The 26,108-nt window shown below is 34.2% G+C and overlaps 1 protein-coding gene across 2 annotated transcripts in view; it reads right to left on the bottom strand.

The window, feature by feature from the left end:
- KLHL1 (kelch like family member 1) overlaps window positions 1-26,108 on the bottom strand; it is a 360,434-nt gene that overhangs the window by 62,719 nt on the left and 271,607 nt on the right. The window lies entirely within an intron of this gene.

Below are 26,108 nucleotides of genomic sequence, written 5' to 3' on the forward strand. Positions count from 1 at the left end.
TTCCCACATTTGACCACAGTTTCTTTCTGTTACACATTGACTTTGACGTGATGTAAAAACCTAGTAATTTTTAATAACTTCATTAGTTAAGATCCTGTTTATGCTTTTGTTAATTATTAACTATTTCTTGATTGAACTGAGATATTGCTGAGTTTCTTCTAGGTTTATTGCCTAAACGAAAAAATAGATATATGCTTGAACTTCAGGTGTATATAAAAATTAAACAGGTATGGTTGTCATCTTAGCAGGGAACTAATTTTTTAAAAGGTTATTTTTAATAATTTTCTGTAATCATTGACAGTGTCATATTTATTTTGCAGAGTTTTAATAGGAGCCAGCAATGTTTTAGGCACTTGTGAGCAGTTAAATAAAAATGAATATGGCGTAGCCTCATTCTAAAAGCTAAGAGACTAAATGTGGAAAAATGTGCAATTAAATAATCATGATCTAGAATCATGGGTGCTATAATGGACTCATGACGTACCTGGAGCAGATAAGAGAGGATTATAGTATTGCAGAGAGTGGTAAAGGAAGACTTTACCTAGGAAATGACATTAGACCCATCTGTTGAGGGATGCATAATATAGTCAGGGAATATAGGAAGGGTCAGTCTGGGTAGAGGCAACAGATTGTGCAAAGTAGGCTGTAAAACAGCTTTGTGAGTTTCCAGCTTGGTATTTCTTTTAGTGAGTGTGATAAATCTCAGGGTATAGTAGCAGAGGGAAGTAGGGCTTAAGATAGCAGGAGGCAAAGGCTAAATATTGGTGAGCTGTTAATGTCACATTAAGGAACTTGTTCTTCCTACACAAGTGAATAAACAATCAGATTTGTATTTTGGAAAGTTAACTTTGGTATTAGGGGCTATAAATTGAAAGGGAGAGACTAAGGTAAGTATTTCTGCAATACAACAGAAAAACATATGAGATCCTAATCGTTTTGTTTATCCTAGCCTAAGTTTGTCATTTACATATTAAAAGTATGTATGGCATAAGCAAATATAAAACAAATACATAGTTTTCGGGGTGCTTTCAGGAAGGTATGATTGGCTTATCTCACTGTTGTAATATTTGGTCATCAAGACAATGATAATCAGCTGCACTAGATGCTTTTTTGCTTCTAACCAACCTGTTTCTCTGTTGTCCCTTAAGTTTCCAAATCAAAGTTCTTCCAACTAATCAATACTGTCTGCACATTAACCTGACTCTACTACCTCTTCTATACCTTGAACACTCCTGTTCTCTGTGTTGCATGTTTGGTTATTCTAGCCTGTGCTCTCTGTCTCAGCTATTTGACATTGTGTGCTTTTAGCAACTTTTTAAGGTAAGAGAAAATAAATAATAACAAAGGCAGGGTACTTATCTTCTGTATCTTATAACATGGCAACACTTTTAATCCACTGTCTTCAAAATTGTCTTAAACAATGAGAATCAACTGCCTCAATTTACTCTTAATGAAGCACTTACCTTTACCTTCCCATCACAAATCTTTTAGGGGGATGCAGACAGGTTAATATGCCTTCTATAAATTTCTAGATTTAAGAGTCAAGGTTAGAGATCCCTCCTATAGCCTTTTCCACTAACGTCTCTTGTCTGTCATTTCATGCTTGCTTATGTTGTAGCAGCAACTGACCTTTGTTATTACAGATTCATGTTGGCTGCTTCTAGTCAAAAACTGTTATAACAGTCTAAAATTAGAACCAGATATACTTTGCCAAGAGGGGACTGCTAGTGAAGGGATTTGGGTACAAAGCTTTAGATCTCAAGGCTTCCTAAATGCTAAGTTGAAGGATTATAAATTATAAAATAGTTTTGAATGGATTCTGTTTAATAGCAGTAATGCTATAACATGTTTCTTTTATGCCTTAACAAATGATCACCATAGGGAAACATGTGAATCAAAATGTGAAGATATGATTTCAAGACAGTAAACTCCACTAAGCGATTTGTCTGATGTGTATCCTTTTCAGTATTACAATATTCATAATTAAATGTGTATATTAGATAAAATAATTGCATTGATGGGGATCCCAGTAAACCATTTGATTGTGATGAATTTGTGTAGTTTGTAGCTGACACTGGGAAATGCTATTTTGGAGGCAGCAGAGAAAAGCATGTTGATTTACTAATCAACATGCTATTTTGCTATACCGATACAGTCCTTCCTGTCCTGCTATACCTATGCGGTTGTATTCAAGTGAATGGAAACAAATAAAATTAACATAAACAAAATAAGCAACTGTCTGCTCTCAAGTCCCTGAAATGTCCTTTCCTGTTGACTCCTTTTATTTTTTTTTCCCCCTCATTCTGGCTGCATACACATCCTTCCGTTAGAAAGTCTTAGCAATTTGCCCATTGTCTGAGAGTAATTGATTGACAGGGAAGTGTTTCCTAAGCTAGAACCTGAGAAGAGTATTAATAAAAAATATCTCTTACAGCATGGAGTTGGTTGCAAAAAGTTGTGAGTATCCTTATGCCAGTTTTAAGTCAATTGCTTTAACTCTTTGAGCTTGTTTTCTAATCTATAAAACAGTGAATAATAGCGATTACCTAAAGGAGCTGTTGTGAAAATTAAATGAAAAAAATGTACTTAGTGCTTGGGAGAGATTTTAGCACATAGATTTTTCTTTCTTCTTTCTTTCTTTCTTTCTTTCTTTCTTTTAAAGCAGCTTTTAGTTTAATGTGATTTCATGTACTGAGGGCCAAAAATAAGGTCAAGGTCAAAACTTTGTCTAGGAAGGCATAAGGTAATGGTCTGGATTCCCATGAACCCAATTGCTTATTGCACCATTTTTCTTATAATTCTCCCCTTATTCTTCCTAATTATAAATTCTACCTATAATACTGACATTTACACTTAGAATTTCTAGTGTTTGGCAATTATTGAGATTCAAAATCAAGTTACTGCTTGACAATTTTTCAAGTTATTGCTTGAGGATTTTGAATAGTTTATATGTTTTTATTCATACTGATTTATGGAATATGCAACTATATTTGTAATAGTTGAAACAGGAAAAATTGATCTCAATATTTATTTTGATTACATTATATAAAATTAACATGGTATTAATGAAAAACAAGCATTTTATGATGGAAATAAAACAAAATGATAGGCTGTATTATAGAAAAAATTAATGGGACTATTGTGTCAATAAAAGATAAAAACCCTAAAGGAAAAAAAACCCCAAAATTATAGATCAAAGCATTTGTCTTTTTATTAACAAATAGTGTGAGAGTTTATACATTCAACATGAGACAATGTACTAGGAACAATTTAAAGGTGTTTTATTCATTAAAAATCAGAAGTTTTAATTTCCTGATTGTCTATCTTATGTTCGAATATGTCAGCAACTAGAGTACAATGAGTTTTTCATATTTTTCTTTTACTTTACCCCTTAGAGAGACCAATTAATTAATATATGAAATATTTTTATCTAAAGTAACAGTTGGGAAAGTAACTGCTACAAAGAAGAATGGTTTGTTAGCATTTAAGCACTAATCAGAAGCTCAGATTCAGGTGTAGACAAGAGCATCAGCTATTTCAATTGTATAATGTTTTGTTAAAACATTTTTGATACACATTTTCTGTCCCTTAATGAAATGAATTGTCTTTAAGATATGTAGACTAAGGGAGAATATTTTATAAGTACCTTCGTCCTCATATCAACAATTTATGTGATTACAGGATAAGGTTATAAGATGATAGTTATAACAGGTTGTTCTGTTCAGTCACCTATTCAAGGTCAAAGGCTTTATCAATTATAGCCAAATATAAGGACTCTATTGCCTAATTTAAACCACAATTTTAGCTGTATTTCACTACAAAGAGCTGTATTTTATTTAGCTTACAAATCAGGTAGTGACCTAGTTTTGCTTGTTTCTGTTTTATTTGCGAATACGAATATGCCATCCCAATTCGATCTGATACTTTATTTTTCATTGACACAAACAGTAAGGCTGTGGGGAACATAATTACATTCTGCAATTATCTACAGCTACTAAAGCCTACAAATATCTACCAAAGAAACTTCAATACTTATGTTTTAAAGTTAGGGTATTTAGGGGTGCCTGGGTGCCTCAATGGATTAAGCAACCAACTCTTGATTTTGGCTCAGGTCATGATCTCATATGGCTCCTGAATTTAGCCGTGAGTCGGGCTCTGCCCTGACAGCGCGGGGCCTGCTTGAGATTCTCTCTCCTTCTCTCTCTCTGCCCCTCCCTTGCTCATGCTCTCTCTGTCTCTCAATATAAATAAATAAACTTTTTAAAAATAAAAATATAAAGTTAGGGTATTTATATAAAATACATTTATATTATATATATATATATTACATACATGTATACACTTATATATGTTTAAACTATATTACATTATATTATATATTTATTTATTTACACATGTTTATATTATATATTTTATATAAGTATATATACATAATTAATTTGTATTCTCTCAGAGGCACTCATCATTCTGTGCCATTTAGCAAGCACACATATTATGCAATACAGTTTTTCTATCAAGGTAAATATACTGTTACTTTTTAAATTTGAGAGCATAAAAATAAACATCTTTGTTAAAGAAAGTTTTGAAAACTTCAATAGTGTGGTATATCTATTATAATAATGTACACATTATATTTATAAGTATAGTTCTTTTTCTTATTTAAGTAAGCCCAAAGAGAAATTTTCCTAAAATCAAAGATTAACAGCTATGAAATAAATGGGGGTTTTGTCACCTTACTAAACCTGAAGCAACAAGACAGCAGGGTCACTAGTGCTGACAATTTTCTCTCTGGCACCAGACAAACTCTTGGCAATGTATTTGTTGAATTAATACAATTTAGTCTGAAAGTTTCAATCTAATATAATAAAATACCAAGTTGAACTTAATTGATCTGTAAGTGCCTAACAGATTCAATATCAATAGCTAATTATTTTCTAAAAACATAAGTGAGGCAAATAATTCTATTGCATAATTAACAAAATATTAACCTTCTTAAAGGAGTCTATACCAAATAAGGACAAAACTAGTTGAGTGCTCAAAAGAGTAGGAGCAAGCCAGCAGTCCTCTTTTCAACATGCTTTGAGTCGTCCTAATAATTAGGTTTTTCAGACTGAGGATAAAGGTTAATCATAATGTACTATTCTTTGTAAAAAATATATAAACTCCTATATGATTTAAAAAGCATTAAAATGTCTAATTCAAAAAGGCTTTAATCAAAAAAATTTTTTTTCAGAGAGTGCATCCATGCTTGCATGTGAGCGGGGGAAGGGCAGGAGAGAAAGAAAGAGAGAGAGAGAAAGAGAGAGAATCTTAACTCAGCATGGAGCCTGACTTGGAGCCTAATCTTAAAACTATGAGATCATTGGGGCACCTGGGTGGCTCAGTGGGCTGTCAGACTTCAGCTCAGGTCCTGATCTCACAGTTGGTTCGAGCCCGGCATCTGTCTCTGTGCTGACAGCTTAGAGGTTGGAGCCTGCTTTGAATTCTGTGTCTCCCTGTCTATCCCTGCCCCTGCCCCACTCACATTCTGTTTCTCTCTCAAAAACAAATAATCATTTAAAAAATTAAAACCAAAACCAAAAACAACAACAAAAAAACTATGAGATCATGACCTGAACCAAAATCAAGAGTTGGGCACTTAAGAAACTGAGCCACCCAGCCTCCCCTAATCAAATTCTGACATGAGGGTATAAATATATAGTTTTACAAGTATATGTATGAATATATAAATATTGTGGTCTATTTCAACTTCTTAAAATTTAATATATTGTTTTTGTGTATTATAAGTATATTAATGATTCTGCATTTACCATCCTTCAAAATATTAAATAGTACAGCCCAGGAAAATAATCAAACTGATTTGTGCTTTTTTTCTTCCCTCCTCCCAACCATAAAATGTAGTAAGTTAATATTTGCACAACTCTTTCTTTTTTATCACAAAGTTTAAAATGCAGTGTGAATCTAACTGGAAAAAAAAGTATAAATAGACCATACCATTCTGTTCAATTGTAAAGTATTAACACTATAATATTTTCTTGCGTATTAGCTTCTTAGAACCCACGACTTCTCAGGAGTCATGTACTGAGGACTCATGAGCTCTCTTTCATTGCAGCAAGTAGGATTATCACTAAAGCCCCTTCTGAAATCTATTTGAACTCCTGCATTTAAAACCATCTTTTAACTGAAATGATCAGGGAAGAAAAGTTGCTAGGGCATCATTTTTCATTTTTATTGTTTCTTGAGCAGACGCTTCATGTCCTGTGAAAATGTAAAATGTCTTTGGAACGAACTTTTGTCTATATTAAATCTGACAATCTAAAGTCTTTATCTGGGCAAAGAAAAAAAATGCAGTATGTTTTTGTTTAAATCATTTTTCCTGTGAGTGCTGAATGATGAAATTGTTTAATGCGACTAATAGATAAATCACTATTAAGGGCAGAAGCAGCTTCCTATGCATGGCATTGCTAATGCCAATACTCAAGCTTAAGTATTTGGTTTCTTGAAATGTTTTTTATGTTACACAAATGACATCTAAAGAGACAGAGTGAGGCCCAATTGTCATAAGAGGTACTAGTGATTCAAAGGTTGGATGATGAAAGATTTATATTATATTTGTCTAGTAAAAATAAACATTACAATAATACATGAACTATTAGTAATTTTCAATATTGATTCCTTCAAACTTAACATGGCACACATTTAATTAAAATATTAATTCATTCAAGATATTTGGTTTCCTATATGCAATGGGTTGAGTGCGACCACAAAATCTGAGTCCTCCTGGGGCTTACATTCTAGCCAGGGTGATTTGAATAATGATATGAAGAAGGGTGATTTGATTTCACTTAAAAATAACAACACATTGTCTTTACTTCTATAAGGAAATACTTTGGGGGGTAATTTCAATGAAATGTGTTTTTTTCTGGATGCCTAAAGAATTATAGGACAAAAATTCATACTATCCATTAATAAAATGGCAAATAAGAACATTTTTCTAGTGTCATAACATTGGCCATGACAAAAGTATTTATAAATAATTAATCTCATGCAAGTAATTCAGAAATCTTCTCTAGATTTATATGAACAATGGTTGTAACAATTTAGAACTATTTTATCTAATCAACCACTCAATTAAACATCATAAGCATGCATATCCATGGAATTCCAGTTGAATATTTATGTATTCATTTTAAATATTTTACACCTTAGTAAATTTATAGCTGGAAGGTATAGGTCATGATCCTTATAACTTTTCTACTAAATGAAAAAAGAAACCAATTTTTATGAAATTAGAAACTGTATATACTCTTGAATGTAATATGAATTTATATGCAATATAATCACATCAGTAATCCCCATAAAAGGGAAAACATACCAAATTACATAATGTATTAACTATAGCAAAATATTAGTCTTAGAGTAAATATTACTAATTGTGCTCATTGAGAAGGGATTTCCTGTGAACTGATGAAGCTGAAAGTTCAGGGCCCCTCACTAACCAAGCTTCTTTTGGGGCCCTGGATGGCGCCCTAACAATGCGTTCAGATGACAATTGCATTTCTCTTTCTTAAGGACGGTCTCATCAGTAAGTACCACCAAGCCTGGCTCTGCTCATAGGCTCATCATATTTATTGTGAAAAATAAACTTGATATATTCCAGAAATAGTAATACATAAATAATCAGAATGAGGTAGAAAACCAATGCAATAAGCAAAGCAAAACAAAATAAACCTCAAATCTGTGATGAACTCCAAACCGAGTTTTGCCACTAATGATCTGTATGAACTTCAACAAGCTACCTAATCTTTCTGGTCCTCCATTTTTCCATTTGTAAAATTAAGATTCTGGAGTAAATATTTTCTTACATGCTAAGTTTAAGCATCTCTTAGTCTACATAATTTTTGGTTTCAGTTGCTTTAGCATCTCATTACCACCTGTACATTGAGATGGAAACTATTGGGGCTGGAGGAAAATTTCTATTTATTATGATTTTAACATGCATTTTACATTGAGCCTTGGAAGATTTGCATGGTCATTCAGGTCGAAGACATTGATGAAAAAAGTTAAAATGTAAACTAAAATTATCTCCCCAGATAAATCTACAAAAGCAAAAGCAAGCAATGAAACCAGCAGTAAAAGCCAGAATAACAGGAACGAAAATGGTGAGCTAACTGTAGTTGATGTAATGGTTTTCCTTCTCTGTTAATATTTCTTTTTGTGGGATTCACCTGAGCGACTAGATTGTCCTCATGCTTTCAGAAAACTGAGTCTTATTTGTATCTTATTCAATATGGAAAGGATATCAGGTGAATGTACACCTTTATCTTTTGAAATTTGGGCTAAATTGAAACATACAAGGCCAATTATGTGGATATATGGACAAATATGGACAAAAAATTACCTCAAAATAAATATTTTGTTATTAAATTTCAAATTTCAATTGAAATATTATCATAAAATGGAATTATAGAGGCCATATTATGTAACATATTATGTATTCTCCTCTATTTCTTCTACTGCAGATGAAACATGAAACAGGGCATTTGTTATATGTTAAGATATATTCATAAGAGGGGCTCCTGGGTGGCTCGGTCGGTTAAGTGTCTGACTTCGACTCAGGTCATGATCTCACAGTCCGTGAGTTCGAGCCCCGCGTCGGGCTCTGTGCTGACTGCTCAGAGCCTGGAGCCTGTTTCAGATTCTGTGTCTCCCTCTCTCTCTGCCCCTCCCCTGTTCATGCTCTGTCTCAAAAATAAATAAACGTTAAAAAAATTAAAAAACAGATATATTCATAAGATAATACAACATCATTGAAACCAATTTGTTTTCTAACAAGTGGATTTGCTACCCAAATATTCTGTTATTTCTTTTCACGTTTGCCTTTTTACAAATTTCACTTTGTTAGGATGCTTGCCTGGCTCATTCGGTAGAGCATGTGACTCTTGATCTCAGGGTTGTGAGTTTGAGTCCCATGTTGGGTGTAGGGATTATCACAATCAATCAATCAATCTTACCAAAAAAACAAAACAAAACAAAACAAAACAAAACAAAACAAAAACCCACCCAAATTTGCTTTGTTGACTGAAATGTATTTTTTCTTCTTCAATTTGCCTATTAATCTTTTATAGTAAAAATTAGGCATCACCTCAAGGTGCCTGAGTAGCTCAGTTAGTTAAGTGTCCAACTCTTGACATTGGCTCAGATCATGATCTCACAGTTCATGGGTTAGAGCCCAGCATCAGGCTCTGTGATGACATCACGGAGCCTGCTTGGGATTCTCTCTCTCCTCTCTCTCTGCCCCTACGCCACTTGTGCTCACTTTCTTTCTATCAAAATAAATAAATAAACATTTAAAAAGATTAAACATCACCTCTCTTTAGAAACCTTTCCTAATTATCCGTTCTAACCTCACACAGTATGATGATAGTACTCACTTATTGTACTTATTTAACACTTTATTTTAATAGCTGTTAACTTTTCTGGTCTTCTTCCTTAGTCATAAGACTTTTGAATACAATATCATATACATCTTTTCATTCTAAAATGAGTATTATAATATTCAGTGGTATCATTTTAGTTGAAGGATGGAATGATTTAACCAATGAATATTCTTGCACAAACTTTCCTCAGATTTAACTAGCTTAATTCTTCTAGCCTTATCTTTATTTTAATACCTCATCTTATTATTGAAAAATTAAGGTGATTTCCAAAATATAAGAAGTAGAGACAGATATATTTGATTTAAAAACTATGTGCTAAAGAAGATAGCAAAATAAGCAAAGAAATATAAAATAGAGCCAAATCTGAGATGGCTATAAAAACAGCATGCAGGGGCGCCTGGGTGGCGCAGTCGGTTAAGCGTCTGACTTCAGCCAGGTCATGATCTCGCGGTCCGTGAGTTTGAGCCCCGCGTCAGGCTCTGGGCTGATGGCTCGGAGCCTGGAGCCTGTTTCCGACTCTGTGCCTCCCTCTCTCTCTGCCCCTCCCCCGTTCATGCTCTGTCTCTCTCTGTCCCAAAAATAAAAAAAAAAGTTGAAAAAAAAATTAAAAAAAACAACAACAGCATGCATACATTTGCATATGCAAATTTAACTCTAGATTTTAAAGTATTTAACACACAAGGGAAAATCTAGTTACATCATCTCTGACATTAAGGGGATAAAAACTGACCAATTGCTCAGGGAGAGAAAACTAATACTGTGACTCAGATCAACAGTTATATTTCTCAAGTTTTCTTATAAAGAGGAAACTGTTAGTACAGAACCAGATCTTAGTTTCCAGGAGCAGTGTTCTAGAAGATTTTCTATGGACCTTTACCATTTTATCAAAGCATGGTACAGTAGAAGGAATTCTGCTTATTCATTCCACTAATTGTTAGCACCACTGCAGAAATTCAATGTTCTGTGTTTTTTTGTAAAATACCACATCAAGGGGTAAAAAATAGTTCTTGACTCTTTAAGAGAAGGGATATCCATAAATCTAAGATGAATTCATTAAGGACCAGTGAAACATTTTGTGACCCAAAATTTTACTTCTGGAAATAAGTAATAGATTAAGTAAAAGATTATTATGTAATGAACAGGGCACAAATTCTCTGTGGCTGAACAAATAAATTTTATTTGTAACTACTCTATGTAACTAGTGCGTAAAATATTGAATGTATGCATTCCTTCATTTGTCTCTTGTTTACCCAGCATTCGACAGAATTTGTAGGACAAAAAAGTCTTCAGTAAATGTTTATTTGAACAAGAACATAACTCAGTGGAAGGACACCAGGGAATATCTAATCTTATAATTCAACAGGTAACAGAAGACTAAACATAATGAGGATTTTACTGATATTTAGAATTTACAAATCAGTGTATAAAATCACATTCTGTTGGGTCTTGTAGTTTGCTGATGCTTCTTTTTCTTTTCCTTCTTTCCTTCCTTTTTTTCCTCTTTTTGTTGCTGGGATTATTAATGGTGTATCTATGATATTTATAAGGGGAACTGATAAAATTAGAGAAAATAGGTATAAAAGCTCTAAAATGTTATTTGAAATTTTACCTACATGTCTGTATAAATATGTTTGTATAAACAATTAGAAAGGTGACCTTATTATGGTTTTCTGTTACTCAATTAAAATTTCAAATGTAAATGGCAACGTTATGAGCTCCAAAATCTTGTTTTTATGTCCCATATCCTGTTCAGAAATGTCACTATTTTATAAATCAGTCTTTTATAAGTACTGAAAATTGTGGGCCTGTGTATACATTTGTTTATATGTGTTTGAGTATGTGTTCAGTGTACATTATCAAAATGATTAAATATTTTATTTGCAACCCCAAACTACCTTGTTATATTGTTTTGCATTGCCAGTTTTTGTATCTGGCATATAAAACTGAGTGGGCTGTTTTGAATTTTGTTTCCTTATAAAAATTTGCAAACCTTTGAAGAGAGAATACTTTTGAATTTATTTATTAGTTGAGAGAGAGAGAGAGAAAGCATGAATGAGGAGGGGCAGAGAGAGGGGGGACACACAGAATCAGAAGCAGGCTCCAGGCTCTGAGCTGTCAGCACAAAGCCTGACACAGGGCTCAAACCCACAGCCCTGAGAACATGATCTGAGCTGAAAGTCAGATGCTTAACCAACTGAGCCACTCAGGTGTCCCTGAAGGGAGAATAGTTCTAAAGAAATGTAGGCCCTCTGGTCTTGTGAGAAATGCTATTTTTTTTTTAAGTAAAAGAGATATGAAGAAGACAAACATATACTGATATAATTTAAGAAAAAGAGGTTGAGCTGAAGCAAATATTCCTTTTAAGACAATGAAAACTGACAGTTTAAAATGAGATTTCTACTCTAATGGGTTTTACCACAAATAAATGCAAGTTTTCATTATGCTCATATTTCCTGCAGTCCATTCATTACTTATTGTTACAAACATAGTTTCTAAAAGCCAAGGAAAAAATTGATAATGCCACTTTGCATTCTCTTTCTTCATGTATACATTCAGGAATCTTATTAATTCAAATACGTAATACTGTTTTGAAAATACTCTTTAATATTTTAATGTTAACATCACATTCTGCCCATGCAGTTTATGAAACCTGATTTGCTTTGTTTTCTGGGCTGTGTTTCTGGATGCAAATAAGAAGTTCCCTCCATCCTCCCCCCCTGCCCTCTGTTCTGAGCAGAGCATCCTCAGATTGTTTTAGTAAGCAAATCGAGGATAACAGGCAAGGATAACAAGGCAGAAGTGGAGTCAGACTTCTTTTAAGCAACAAGAAGGAGGGAAATTCAGTGACACCTTAGGACTGCCCAAATTTTGCAGATAGAAAACAGTCCTGTGTTTGTTTTTGGCAAAGAGACCATCTCATGGCTTACTTCTTCCATGAGGCCGAGAATTTTGTGTATGCACAACTATCTTTCCTCTACATTTCCTGACAACGAAGGAGATCTTAGTATCCTAACACTAGAGTATTTTTTCTTCCCGAGATGCTCCTTTTCCAATGTCAAGCCTGTGAGAATGGAGTTTGAGGTTAACATCCTTACTGAGATCAGCAGAACCAATACTGTCTGAAGATGCTTTTTCTAATCCCTTCATACATGAGTGATAGTTTGACTTGACATAAGTAAGTTGAAAAGCTTTGCCGTCAGAAGTGTGAAGGATGCTTTCATTATCGTCTAGCATCTAAGATTGATACTGAAAAGCTTGAATCCAGTCTGATTATTCTTCCTTTGTAGTTGACTCAGATATTTCACTGCACTTTTTCATTGCTGTTCATTCATGGTTATTCTTGTTAGCTTAGGTTAATTTCCCCCTCTTTGGGAGACATTATAATCATCTCTTTATCCTTGATATTCTGAAATTTGATGCAAACAGACTGAACTCGCTCTTCTTCACTCAAGTTTCTAGTTGCTTGCTGGGTTACTCATTTTTGAGGCCATGTGTTGAACTCAGAGAAATACTCTCACATTATTTTCTCTCCTACTTTCTTAGTACTCTCCTAAAACTATCATGGGGTAGAATATTATGCTTTCTTACTATTGATTTTTATCTCATCTATTTTCCCATTATTTTAATATATTTCCTCTCCTTGAATTTAAGAGATGATACAAATTTTAATTTTTTCCATAAATTTTATTTATACTTAATTTCAGTAAACACTTCAAATTTAAAGAGACCTTTCTTTTCTTTGCTATCTTTTTAAATAACTGTTCCAAGAGTTAATATCTTGTGAGTTCTATTAGAGGATCCCAAATTAATTTTGTTCTTTTCATTTTATTTTTACTTTTGGAAGCTACCTATGATTTTTCAGAGAATGTTGCATATATGTACATATATCTTTACCCCTCTCCTGTCTCTAAAATGGCCTAGGAATCTTAATAGCTTGTATAGTTTTAATATGAGGTAATAAGTTCCTAGACCTCTAATTGCATAGGAAAGTTTCCTATTAGGACAACTGGATGGGAGACTAGCCTGTAAGATGGGTAATCCTGAAGTGCCAGAATACAGAGATTTTTTTTTAATTTTTCTGATTTGCTAGTTCCAAACAGCATCATTCCAATGGCATCAAAATTGTTGATAGGAAAATAGCAAACAATTCATCCAGTATTTTCCCTTTTTCCACTCTTAGCAGAATTCAAATGAATATAGTTGCACAGTGAAATAGCACAGAACATCTCCATCCATTATCTACCTATCTATCTATCTATCTATCTATCTATCCATCTATCCATAATCTACCCATCATCTATCATTTATCTCCCTACTTACCTACTTACGTGTTTATATCTATATCTAAATATATATCTATACATCTGTACTTCAAAACTAAAATATTTTGGTTGAAACATTCCTTGAAATCATCTTACAGGCATTTTCACAATTGATGAACCATGTTATCAATTTCATTCAGACACTCAGGTAGCAAATGCCTATTTTTGTGTGTATGTCTTATTTTGTATGGATAAGGTGATAGATGAGTCTCAATTGATAAATTAAAGTGAAAATAGTAAATAGAATATATTTATATATTTATTATTAATAAATAGAAGATATGTATTACCATTTACTTACATTAGGAAGAGCATGTTGTATTAGAAAGAATATGATTTTGGAGTGAAACAAACTTAGACTAAAATCACAATTCTGTCTTGTCAGATAATGTGACATTAAGAAGTAATGATTACTTTGTGCATAATTTTTTACCTTTAAAACAGCAATAAGAATAATTACATTATAGGGTGGTTGTCAGTATTTAATCAGTTGACAAATGAATAGTAGACATTGGTCTTTTTTCCCTCATGACCCCAATATCGAATGTCCCTTTTATTTTTTGAATATTCACACATATAAATGTTCATCGGAAGCAGGCCTTATCTTCCACTATAGATGCCAACTAGTTGAGTTGCTTCTTTTTCCTGATTCTGAAAAACTGAAGCCTGTACCTATAAACTAAGCTTCGCCAATAAGATGCTTCCAACAGGAACTTTAAAACTAGAATGAACAAAGCAAAGAAGGAAAGTAAGATTTTTGTTTTGTTTTGTTTTGTTTTGTTTTGTTTTGCATTGTCAATGTTTCCAGTCACATCTAGTTTCTTGGGTAATGTGACTCAGCTACTTCATAGAACTAGAATAGATAGAAGCAGATGCCAGCTGGAGCATCCAGTGTCTTTCATGGAAACATCTTTATCTTCATCAGACTTTCACAAGGATGTAATTTTGGTCTTGAATTAATTACCAAGTTTCTCTTGGTTTCATCCAGGTTCCTGATTTTACCTGGGCATGTGCATAACCCTGAACATGCACTTGGCTTTCAATCACTTTTCTCAGCTAACCCTTTGTTCATGGATCAGTCCATTTCTGTTTATTGTACCCATTTGAGAAAAATTCCTTCATGGTGACATCAGCAAGAATGGTATAATAAAGACATCCAAAAATCCACTACTCCATAAAAGTAATGAGAACACTGGCAACTGTATCGAAATCAGAACTTTGGAAAATAAATAAGGCTTATAAATATTTGAAGAGCATTTATTCAAGAAAAGTAGCTGAATCTAGATAAGAACAGTAAGTTTGCTTGGTTTTAACCTGTCCTTTTTCCATTCATTGACAGGGCCCCATGTGGCCAGGGAACTCAGACATCATCTTGCCTGCAGTCAGATTCCAGAGCTGGGGCAGGGCAGGATGGAGGTGAGTGAGGCTTTCCCCTGAGCTTTACAATAGCCTTGAAAACCAACAACCTCACAATCAAAGTAGTCAGGAAATCCATCAGGCTGACAGCCACTGGAGGGCCCTGCACAGATTTGGAGATTCTTCAGAAGTCCTATACTCAAAGAACTGTTTTTATCTGACCTCTCTGCCAGTTCTCTGGAAACCTTCACTTGCAGGGCTTGCCTTTCTATCCGTTGACCAAGTCTTCCTTTTACTGAGAATGCTCCAGGGCATATATCAAAGGAAAAAGCAATCAGAGGCAATTATTGAATATCATATCTACCCGAGGTGGTGAAATTAGGTGAGGCTAATTCAGGGATGTGTGTATGCTCAGGCAAAATCTGAGAATGCAATAGGTACCTCTCACTGACCTTGAGGATTTGTATAAACAGGAAGTGAAGGTTAAGGCATGAGGAGTCCAGCTCCTGGTTAAAAATCTACATGGGATTTTATAGACCTGACCACAGGTAATTATACTATCTTTACCCGGAAGGACTCACTAAGGAAATCTGCTCTCCCTACACCAGTCTTTGTGCACAGTCAAGGTACTGCAGTCTCTGAAGGGAGCTGCAATCAAGGACTCAGACCCCTTTGGCTGGTCACACCCTTCATGTATTTGCATGCATAGCCCAGGCACCTTTATTCCCCGGGCTTGAGAAGAGGTCTTCTTCAGGCACCTCTGACAAAGTTTCCTTATGGGGGAAGAGGAGGAAAACTTGTCTTTGTTGGCATACTCCTTTAACACTTCAGTGTGCATGTTGGTGTACTCCTTTAACACTTCAGTAGGCAGTTAACAACTCTGCCTTGTTAGGAACCCAACTGAGCTGAGAGCCAGAGAGCAGAGCACTAGGGACCACCGGCAGGATAAGCTCAAAGATATGCACACCTGGCACATCACAAACCATCCAACACCAAAGACAGAATCTTGAAAGTAGCCAAAGAGTAGCAACATATTACATACAGGGGATTCTCCTTACAAGGTTATCCTCATCAGATGATGAGGAGGCCAGAAGACAATGGGATGACATATTCAAAGTGCTGAAAGAAAAAGACCATTAAGAATTTTATCTTCTTCAAAAATAAAGGAGAAGTGATCTCATACTCCGGTTAAAAACAAACAAATTGTGGGAATTTATTGCCAGCAGACCTGCCCTATAGGCAATACTATAAGGAGTCCTTCAGGCCAAAATGTTGACATTTTTAGACATTAATACAAATCCACATAAAGAATAAGAGCACTGATAAGTTAATATATTTTTAAATGTTCGTTTATTTATTTATTTATTGAGAGAGAGAGAGAGAGAGCAAGCATGACCAGGACAGTGGCAGAGAGAGCGAGAGAGAGAGAGAGCAAGCATGACCAGGACAGTGGCAGAGAGAGAGAGAGAGAGAGAGAGAGAATCCCAAGCAGGCTCTACACTGTCGGCACAGAGCTTGAGGTGGAACTCGACATCACAAACATGAGATCATGACCCAAGCCCAAATCAAGACTGGGACCCTTAACTGACTGGACCATCCAGGTTCCCCAGTATTTTTGGTTTACAACTTTATTTTCTCCTATTTTATTTAAAAGACATTTACTCAAAGCAATAATTTTACATCTGTGTTGATGGATGTATAAATATGTACTTTGTATCACAATAATAATAAATATGTGGAAATTAAACACACTACTAAATATTAATGGGTCAAAGAAAGTCTAAAAAATAAATACTTTGAGAGTTATGAAAATGAAGACACAAAAACACCAAAACTTCTGGAGTGCACCTGAAGCACGGAAAGTATAGCTGCTAAAAATTAAGAAGGATCTCATTTCACGGTGTGTGTATATATTAAACCAGCATGTTGTACACTGTAAACAGAACAAAAAAAATAAAAAAGTGTTATGTTTAAAAAAAAGAAGAATCTCAAACCAACAACCTAACCTTAACCTTAAGAAATAAAAGAAAAGCAAACCCAATGCAAACAGACGAAAAGTAATATTAAAAAATAGAATGGAAATAAATAAAATGGAGACTAGAATAAAGAAAACCAGGAAAATGGCAGTTGGTTCTTTGAAAATATCAATACAATTGACAAACCTTTAAATAGTTGGAAAAAGAGAGAGAGAGCCAAGTGCCAGCTACTAAAATCAGATGTAAAATAGGGAACATCACTACCTACCTTAAAGAAACAGAATGGATACTAAGGGAATACTATAAAGAATATAAACCACCAATTTAGATATTGTAATGAGATTGACAAATTCCTAGGAGGTCACCAGCTAGACAGTGATTCAAGAAGAAACAGAAAAATCTGAATAGATCAATAAAAATAAAGAGATTTAGTAATTCAAAAACTGTGTCTTTCTGATGAATTCTACTAAATCTTTAAAGAATTAACATTAATCATTCACAAACTATTCCACAAGCTAGGAGATAAATGAACACTTCCCAAATCATTTCATGAAACCAGTTATTACCTCAATACTCAAGCCAGACAAAGATATCACAAGAAAAATACAGACCAATATTCTTTATGAATATAGATGAAAAAGCTTTCACAAAACACTAGCAAACCAAAAACAGCAACATACGGAAAGGATTATAGACCATGACCAAGTGAGATTTTTCTGAAAAAATAATAAGGTGATTAACATCTGAAAATCAATTAATGTAATACACTGTACTGTTAAAATAAAGGGAAAAATCACATGCTTTTCATATAGATGCAGGAAAAGCATTTGACAAAATCCCAGTATCTTTTATGATAAAACACTCAACTGGCTAGAAATATAAGGGAGTTTTCTTAAGCTGATAAAGAGCATCCACAAAAGAAAAAAAGAATAACATCACATTTAATAGTGAATAACTGAAACCTTATTCCTTAGTTTAAGAAAAAGGCAGGAGCGCCTGGGTGGCTCAGTTGGTTAAGTGTCCAACTTTGCTCTGGTCATGATCTCACAGTTCATGGGTTTGAGCCTCGCGTCCGGCTCTGTGCTGACAGCTTGGAGCCTGGAGCCTGCTTCAGAGTCTGTGTCTCCCTCTCTCTCTGCCCCTCACCCACTCACCCTCTGTCTCTCTGTCAAAAATAAATAAACATTAAAAAAAATAAAAGAAAAAGGCAATGTCCCCTCTTGCTATTTCTTATCAGTATTGTGCTTCAGGTTCCATCTAGGGCCAGAAGGCAAAAATGAGAAATAAAGACCATATGGTTTTGGGGTATCCTGGGTGGCTCAGTCAGTTAAGTGTTTGACAGAGCCCTGCATTGGGCTCTGTGCTGACAGCTCAGAGCCTGGAGCCTGCTTCGGATTCTGTGTCTCCCCCTCCCCTGCTTGTGCTCTCTCTCTCAAAACTAAATAAACTTTAAAAAATTTTAAATAAAGACCATATGGTTTCTCAAAAAGGAAATAAAAGCATTTCTCTTTGCAAATAACATTATATGTATAGCCAAAAAATTCTTGAAAAAAGAACAATGAAGTCAGAGGGCTCAAACTTCTCAATGTCAAAATTTCAATGACTACAAAATGAGAGCAATAAAGACAGTGTGACACTGGCATAAGGACAGAAACAGAAACAAAAGGAATAGATTTGAGATTCCATAAATAAACCCTCACACTTACGGCCAATTGATTTGTTTTTTCTTTTTTCAAGCTTTTATTTAAATTCCCATTAACATACAGTGTAATACTAGTTTCAGGTACAGAATTTACTGATTCATCACATCCAGTGCTCATCCCATAAGTGCCTTCCTTAATCTCCATCACCTATTTAATTTATCCCTCTGACCACCATATATATATATGTGTATATATATATATATATATCTCCATAATTTGCCCTCTTTCCATAATTGGGCTATTGTTGATAATACGCTATAAACATCAGGGTCCATGTATCTCTTCAAATCAGTATTTTTGTATCCTGGGGTAAATATCTAGGGTAAATCCAGAAATTGCTGGGTTGTATGGTAGTTCTATTTTTAACTTTTCGAGGAAACTCCACATTGTTTTCCAGAGTGGCTGCACCAGTTTGTATTCCCACCAATAGTGTACGAGGGTTTCTTTTTCTCCAAATCCTCTCTAACACCTGCTGTTTCTTGTGTTGTTGATTTTAGCCATTCTAACAGATGTGAGGTAGTATGTCAAGGTGGCTTTTATTTGCATTTCCCAGATGATGAATGATGTTGAACATCATCTCCTGTGTCTGTTGGTCATCTGTATGTCTTCTTTGGAGAAATGTCTGTTCATAACTTCTGACCATTTTTAATTGGATTATTAGGGTTTTTTTTTGCTGTTGAGTTGTATGAGTTCTTTATGTGTTTTGGATATTAACCCCTTATTGGATATATCATTTGCAAATATCGCCTTCCATTCAGTAGGTTGTCTTTTTGTTTTGCTGATGGCTTTCTTTAGACAAATACCACATTATTTTATTCATATGTGGATTTTAAGAAATGAAACGAATGACCAACAACAATGAGAAAAGGATAAACAAAACAACTGACTCTTAAATATAGAGAACAAACTGGTGGTATTCAGAGGGGAGGTGGGTGGGGGATGGGGGAAATGGGAAAAGGAGAATAAATTATATGAGTACTGATTAATGTATAGATTGTTGCATCACTGTATTGCCCACCTAAAACTAATACAACACGATATGTTAATTATACTGAGATTAAGAATAAATAAGTAAATATAAAATTAAATTTAAAAAGACAATTCAATGAGAAAGAAAGTTTATTATTGTTTTTTTTAACAAATGGTGCTGAGACAACATGCAAAAGAATGAAGTCAAATTGCTTCTTCACACCATGTGCAAAAACTAGCTCAAAATGAACTATATTCTTAAATTTAAGTACTAAAAGTATCACATTTCTAAAAGAAAACATAGGCATAAATTTTCATGACCATAGATTAGACAACATTTTCTTGGCTATGTCACCGAAAGCACTAGAAATAAAAGAAAAAACCCTATAACCCAGTAATTGCACTACTAGGTATTTATCCAAGGGATACAGATGTGCTGTTTCGAAGGGACACATGCACCCCAATGTTTATAACAGCACTATCAACAATAGCCAAAGTATGGAAAGAGCCCAAATGTCCATTGATGGATGAATGGATAAAGATGTGGTATATGTATATACAATGGAATATTACTCAGCAATCACAGGGAATGAAATCTTGCCATTTGCAACTATGTGGATGGAACTAGAAGGTATTATGCTAAGTAAAATTAGTCAGTTAGAGAAAGACAAAAATCATATCACTTCACTCATATGAGGACTTTAAGATACAAAACAGATGAACATAAGGGAAGGGAAGCAAAAATAATATAAAAAAACAGGGAGGGTGACAAAACATAACAGACTCTTAAATATGGAGAATAAACAGAGGGTTGCTGGAGGAGTTGTGGGAGGGGGGATGGTCTAAACGGGTAAGGGGCATTAAGGAATCTACTCCTGAAATCATTGTTGCACTATATGCTAAATAACTTGGACATAGATTGAAAAATAAATTAATTAAAAATATTGTGTGAAAAAAAGAAAAGAAATAATTTGAACTTCATCAAGTTAATAATTTTTGTGCTTCAAAGGACACTGTCAAGGTAGTCAAAATAGAATGCATATAATGTATAAAAATATTTGAAAACTCATATCTAACAGAAGACATTTTCAGAATATACAAAGAACTATTAAATTCGACAGTGAAAACAATCTAAACAAAAAATAGACAAAACGTTTGAATAGATATTTCTCCAAAGAATATGAGTAAATGTCAATAAGCACAGAAAAACTTTTTAAAAATTATTCAGTAGGAAATGCATGTAAAACCACAGTGAGATGCCATTTTATATATACTCAGATAATTACAATATAAAAAGAAAGGATAATAAGTGTTGGCAGGGATGTGGAGAAATTTGTACCCTCATACATTACTGAGGGGATAGAAAATGGTGCAACCATTCTGAAAACCAATCAGCAGTTCCTCCAGAAATAAAATATAGAGTTATTATATGACTCAACAATTCCACTCCTATATCTATATCATCTATATCTATATCTATATCATCTATATCTATATCTATATCTATCTGTATCTATCTATATCTATAAGAGAATTGAAAACATAGTACAAAAAAAAGGCATACATGAATGTTCATAGCAGTTTTATTTTATTCATAATAGTCCAAAAGTGGAAACAACCCAATGTCTTTCTATTTATGATGTAAAAACATCATGTGATAAATTCTAACAATGGAACATTATTCAACCATAAAAGGAAGGAGGAAATGATACATGCTACAACAGGAATGAACCTTGAAAAAATTATGCTATGTAAAAGAAGCCGTAAACAAAAGACCACACATTATATGATTCTATGTATATGAAATGTCCAGAATAGGCAAATCCATAGACAGAAAGTAGATTATTATTGTTAGGGGCTAGGAGGAAGGGAGAAGGAAGAGCAAGTACTTTTGGATACACAGTTTCTTTATTTTTTTTCTTTTTTAATATTTATTTATGTTTGAGAAAGAGAGAGCGTGAGCAGGGGTGGGGCAGAGAGAGAGAGGGGGACAAAGCATCCAAAGCAGGCTCCACACTGTCAGCAGTGAGACTGATGAGGGACTCCAACTCAAAAACCGCAAGATCATGGCCTGAGCTGAAGTTGGATGCTCAACTGACTGAGCCCCCCAGGCACCACAAGTACAGTTCCTTTTTAAGATAATAAAAATATTTTGTGGGGGTGCCTGGGGGGCTCAGTCGGTTAAGCATCCCACTTCGGCTCAGGTCATTATGTCACAGTTCGTGGGTTCAAGCCCTGCGTTGGGCTCTGTGCTGAGAGCGGGGAGTCTGCTTCAGATTCTGTGTCTCCCTCTCTCTCTTCCCCTCCCCTGCTCACACTCTGTCTCTTTCTCTCTGAAAAAAATAAATAAATATAAAAATATTTTTTAAAAAGATAATAAAAATATTTTGGGATTTAATAGTGGTGATGGCTGCACAACTGTAAATATACTCAAAAGCACTCAATTCTACACTTTAAAACTTGAATTTACGGTGTGTGGATTTTACCTGAATTGAAAACTAAACAAAATAAAAATAAAAACAACTCCTACCATATGTTTAATATACAACATTGGTTCCTAGCATGTAGAAAATCCACAATAATCCACAGCTATCTTACTCTTTATCAATTTCTCCTGAAAAGACATAATTGCAAACACTGTATTGTAGTAATGTCTTATTCAGTTTTATATAATATAAAATGTGGTGCAAAAAAGTCATGATATGTGGATTATGTGCTTCAAAGACATAAATGCCAAAATAAAAACTCTTAGCATATTGAGAGAACTGTGGTCTTAATTAGTTTAATTCTCTAGGCAGATGCATTGCTCCCTTGACATCACAGACTTAATATGCATATAAGTTTTCTATGCTATTTTATGCAGCAGAAGGAGCTTTCTTCATTTATTGATAGCTATGAAACATTTTTGGCCACATAATCATCTTTAGCAACCAAGGAACTCATGTGACTTTCTCAAAAAATAATTCAAGGTTTTGTTTTTCCTATACAAATCAAGTGAGAAAAAAAAAGCCATACAGGTCAAAAATGTCTTGAATTTTATACATTATATATATATATATATATATATATATATATACACATATATATTTTTATATATTTTACATATTTTTAAGTTTTACTTTAGCCTGTTACCTCTAGTCATTTGAATGCATAACATGGGATTACATAGTCAATTTTGTAATTTCACTGCATATCGCAGAATAAGTACTGATTATATGGCAAATAAAATGGGACATTCTAATTTCTGAACGAATAAAAAACTAGCACAGAAGGCTGCTGATTTACATTCAAACCAAATACCAGGGATTACATAAAGGGAAGGTCATGGTGCGTTTTTGAAAAACAAACATTGACACTGTAAAAAATAATTAGAAAAACAAAAGTTAGTTGTAACTTACTGAGACAAAAATTCATGGCACTGCAATGGGGGAATATCTCGGAGGAAAATTTGATCTGTGCTTTTTTGATGTGGTCAAAAGAACAACCAGTGAACCCTCTACATTGCTTGGCAGCAAGAGAGCAGAACCCATCAAGAGCCTGCCATAATTGGCTGGATGACATCACAATGTCGTCAGAGCCCAGCTTAAAGGAAGAACTGTTAACAGCAGAAGCAAATAGACTTACTGGTTCAGAACATTCCCTTCCTATCCAAGCTTCCAGTCCTATAGTTAGGGCATCACAGATAAAGAAGAAAGGCATAAGGACATTTATTTGCAAGTGAAAGTAAGCAGATGTGTCACTGAGGGTTACATGTCAGGAATAACAGCCGATAGGTTGCACAAAACCAGCTTGCAAGGTCAGGGCTCCACACCCTGGCATAACCCTCCCATCCAGTCCTGAATGTTTTGAGAGGGTACAAAGAATGGCATATGCCTTAACTCCCATTCAATTAGCCAAAGTGTCTGATATATTCATATGACTTAAAAATTACAGTTAAAAATACAGTTAAAAATTACACATTTCCCTGGTTACAACTACTGTTAAAATAAAATTAGAAGAGAAGAAAAAAAAAAGGAGGAAGAAAAAATAGATATGGGGAAGAAGGGGAAGCAGAAGCTGAAGCGGAGGGAGAAAAAGAACAGCAACAGGAGGAGGAGAAAAAGGATGACTAACAGGAAAAAGAGAAGAGTAAGAGGAGAGCTAAAAGAGGAATTTGAGGAAGAGAAGGAAGATGATCACATATAATAAACAAAAAAAGAAGTAAAGAGGCAGATAGGAATTTGAAATAGGTATAATAAATAGCCTCACAGAGACAAGGAGGAATATTAATACCATGGAAGAAGAAAGCAATTATAGTGAATTACCAAGCAGGAATAACAAGTTTGTGAAAAAAATTAATTAAGATCAAGACATCAATATATGGGAGAAATATCATGATGCATGAAGATTAAGGACAATTTGGAGGGCTAGATATTAAAATTAGCCAATAGGAAGGGATAAAAGAAAACATACAAAATTAAACTAAAAAGATATGGTGAATTAAATAAGAAATATCAACATCAATGTAATAGGAGTCCCCAGGAGAAGGTAAATCAAAGATTGATGTGTATATCGAAGGGACAGAAATCTTGGGCCAAGGAGGCTTATTGCATTTGAGTGTGACATAGAATGATGAACTTCTGAGATTCAACTGATCACAAGGAATGTGATTGATCATAAAGGAAACACTCAACTTCATCAGGAAACACACATGTATCTTGCATTGCTATCAATCTGGCTTCAGCTGATTAGAGCTTGGATTGGCATCCAAGTTGAAGGCAGCTTTCTATGTACTGGGCATTGCTAGCAATCTATGAGGCACTCTGGGATGAGAATTGTGTCCAGAAATGATGCTCTATCTACTAATTCAACAAGGACGGATCTTGGGGAGTATTGAAGGAGAGAATTAAAAAAAAAACTGACAGGAAGTAATAGCCCCTAGGAAGTAAAACAGAGGAAGCCAATGGCATAAGATATGGAGGAGAGGTGAGCCACTTGATAATAGAAGTGAAACAGAATGAAAAACACAAAGCAAGGGAGGGCGAGGAATGAAAATAGTGTACTACCACAGTTAGTATTGGGTCCCCAAAACTTGTGAGAAATGCTGCACTACATTTCAGATACCTGAAATACTTATTAGCTCATGTCATTTGCTGTGCAGCCTTACTTCCACATGAACCTTTACAATGAACCCTTTAGCAAATAAGAAAAACTGAAAGACCATACCCCAGGTTACTGTTTTGTCCAGTCCTGATGCCTAGAGGAGAGGACGCTGTGTGACAGAATTTGGAGGCACACCATCACCTTGTACACTTTAAACACTTGAAATTATATAGCATAAGATGTATTCTCAGTGAAATTTTTTCAAGTATGTTCTCTTAGCATGCAAATAACCTACACAATTGAACCTTAGTACACCTTAATAGAAAATTACTGAATTGTCGAAAACAAAAAGGAAGAAGGAGACATTAAATTCTAAACATTCTAAACCAGAGTGCTTATTCTCTACATTTCACTCAAACAGAAACATAGGTAATTAGATAGCTAGATAATTAAAACAACACATATAGCTTTTACATGGATATAAAAGCAAAAATCCTGCATTATATTTGGAAAACAATCATGTAAGAAACCTTTAATACTCATGAATGTTACCTGGGAAGAATAATTTGCTGTTAATATTTTAATATTATAATTTGGTTCCATGTGATTTAAATAAATTATATAGTTATTAAAGCAAAAAATTTTAGAACTTGAAAAGGTTTTCATATATTTGTTACTATTCCTTAATTTACTAGTACCTAATGTGAAAAAAGGGAGGTAAGCTAAAAGATCAAATAGTCCAGACCTATTTTATTTATTTATTTATTTATTTATTTATTTATTTAATGTTTGCTTAAATTGATGGTAGAGTAAACAAGAATGGGAAGTGCAGTGCTAGAGATATCAAAATTGAACTAGTATTATTATGTATTTTAGAAATGTTCTATAATTTTGCTTGCCTATGAATGTCTAAATCAATGAATTTGCAATTAAACCTGGATAGCTCTCTAATATGTATATTCTAAATACATGAAAGACACTTAATTGACTACTTGCCATATTTCAGGTATTCAAAAAAAGTCATTTGTACTTCTCTTTGTAATACCCATGGTACAAGTACAAATTCAGGAACTGTTCACCTTTATTTCATTCCTCTTTTCAAATATTTGTATAGGACTTTACAATTCACACAGTGATTTCATAACATTATACTTATATTTTTATCTACTTAATAACTTTGAATTGGTGGCAAGTCTTGAAATTGAAGTCTTATGGTTTAAGTGCTGTCTTCAAATCATGTCAATACGGTAGATTCAAGAC

The sequence above is a fragment of the Prionailurus viverrinus genome, chromosome A1, assembly GCF_022837055.1.
Source record: "Prionailurus viverrinus isolate Anna chromosome A1, UM_Priviv_1.0, whole genome shotgun sequence".
Taxonomy (NCBI): domain Eukaryota; kingdom Metazoa; phylum Chordata; class Mammalia; order Carnivora; family Felidae; genus Prionailurus; species Prionailurus viverrinus.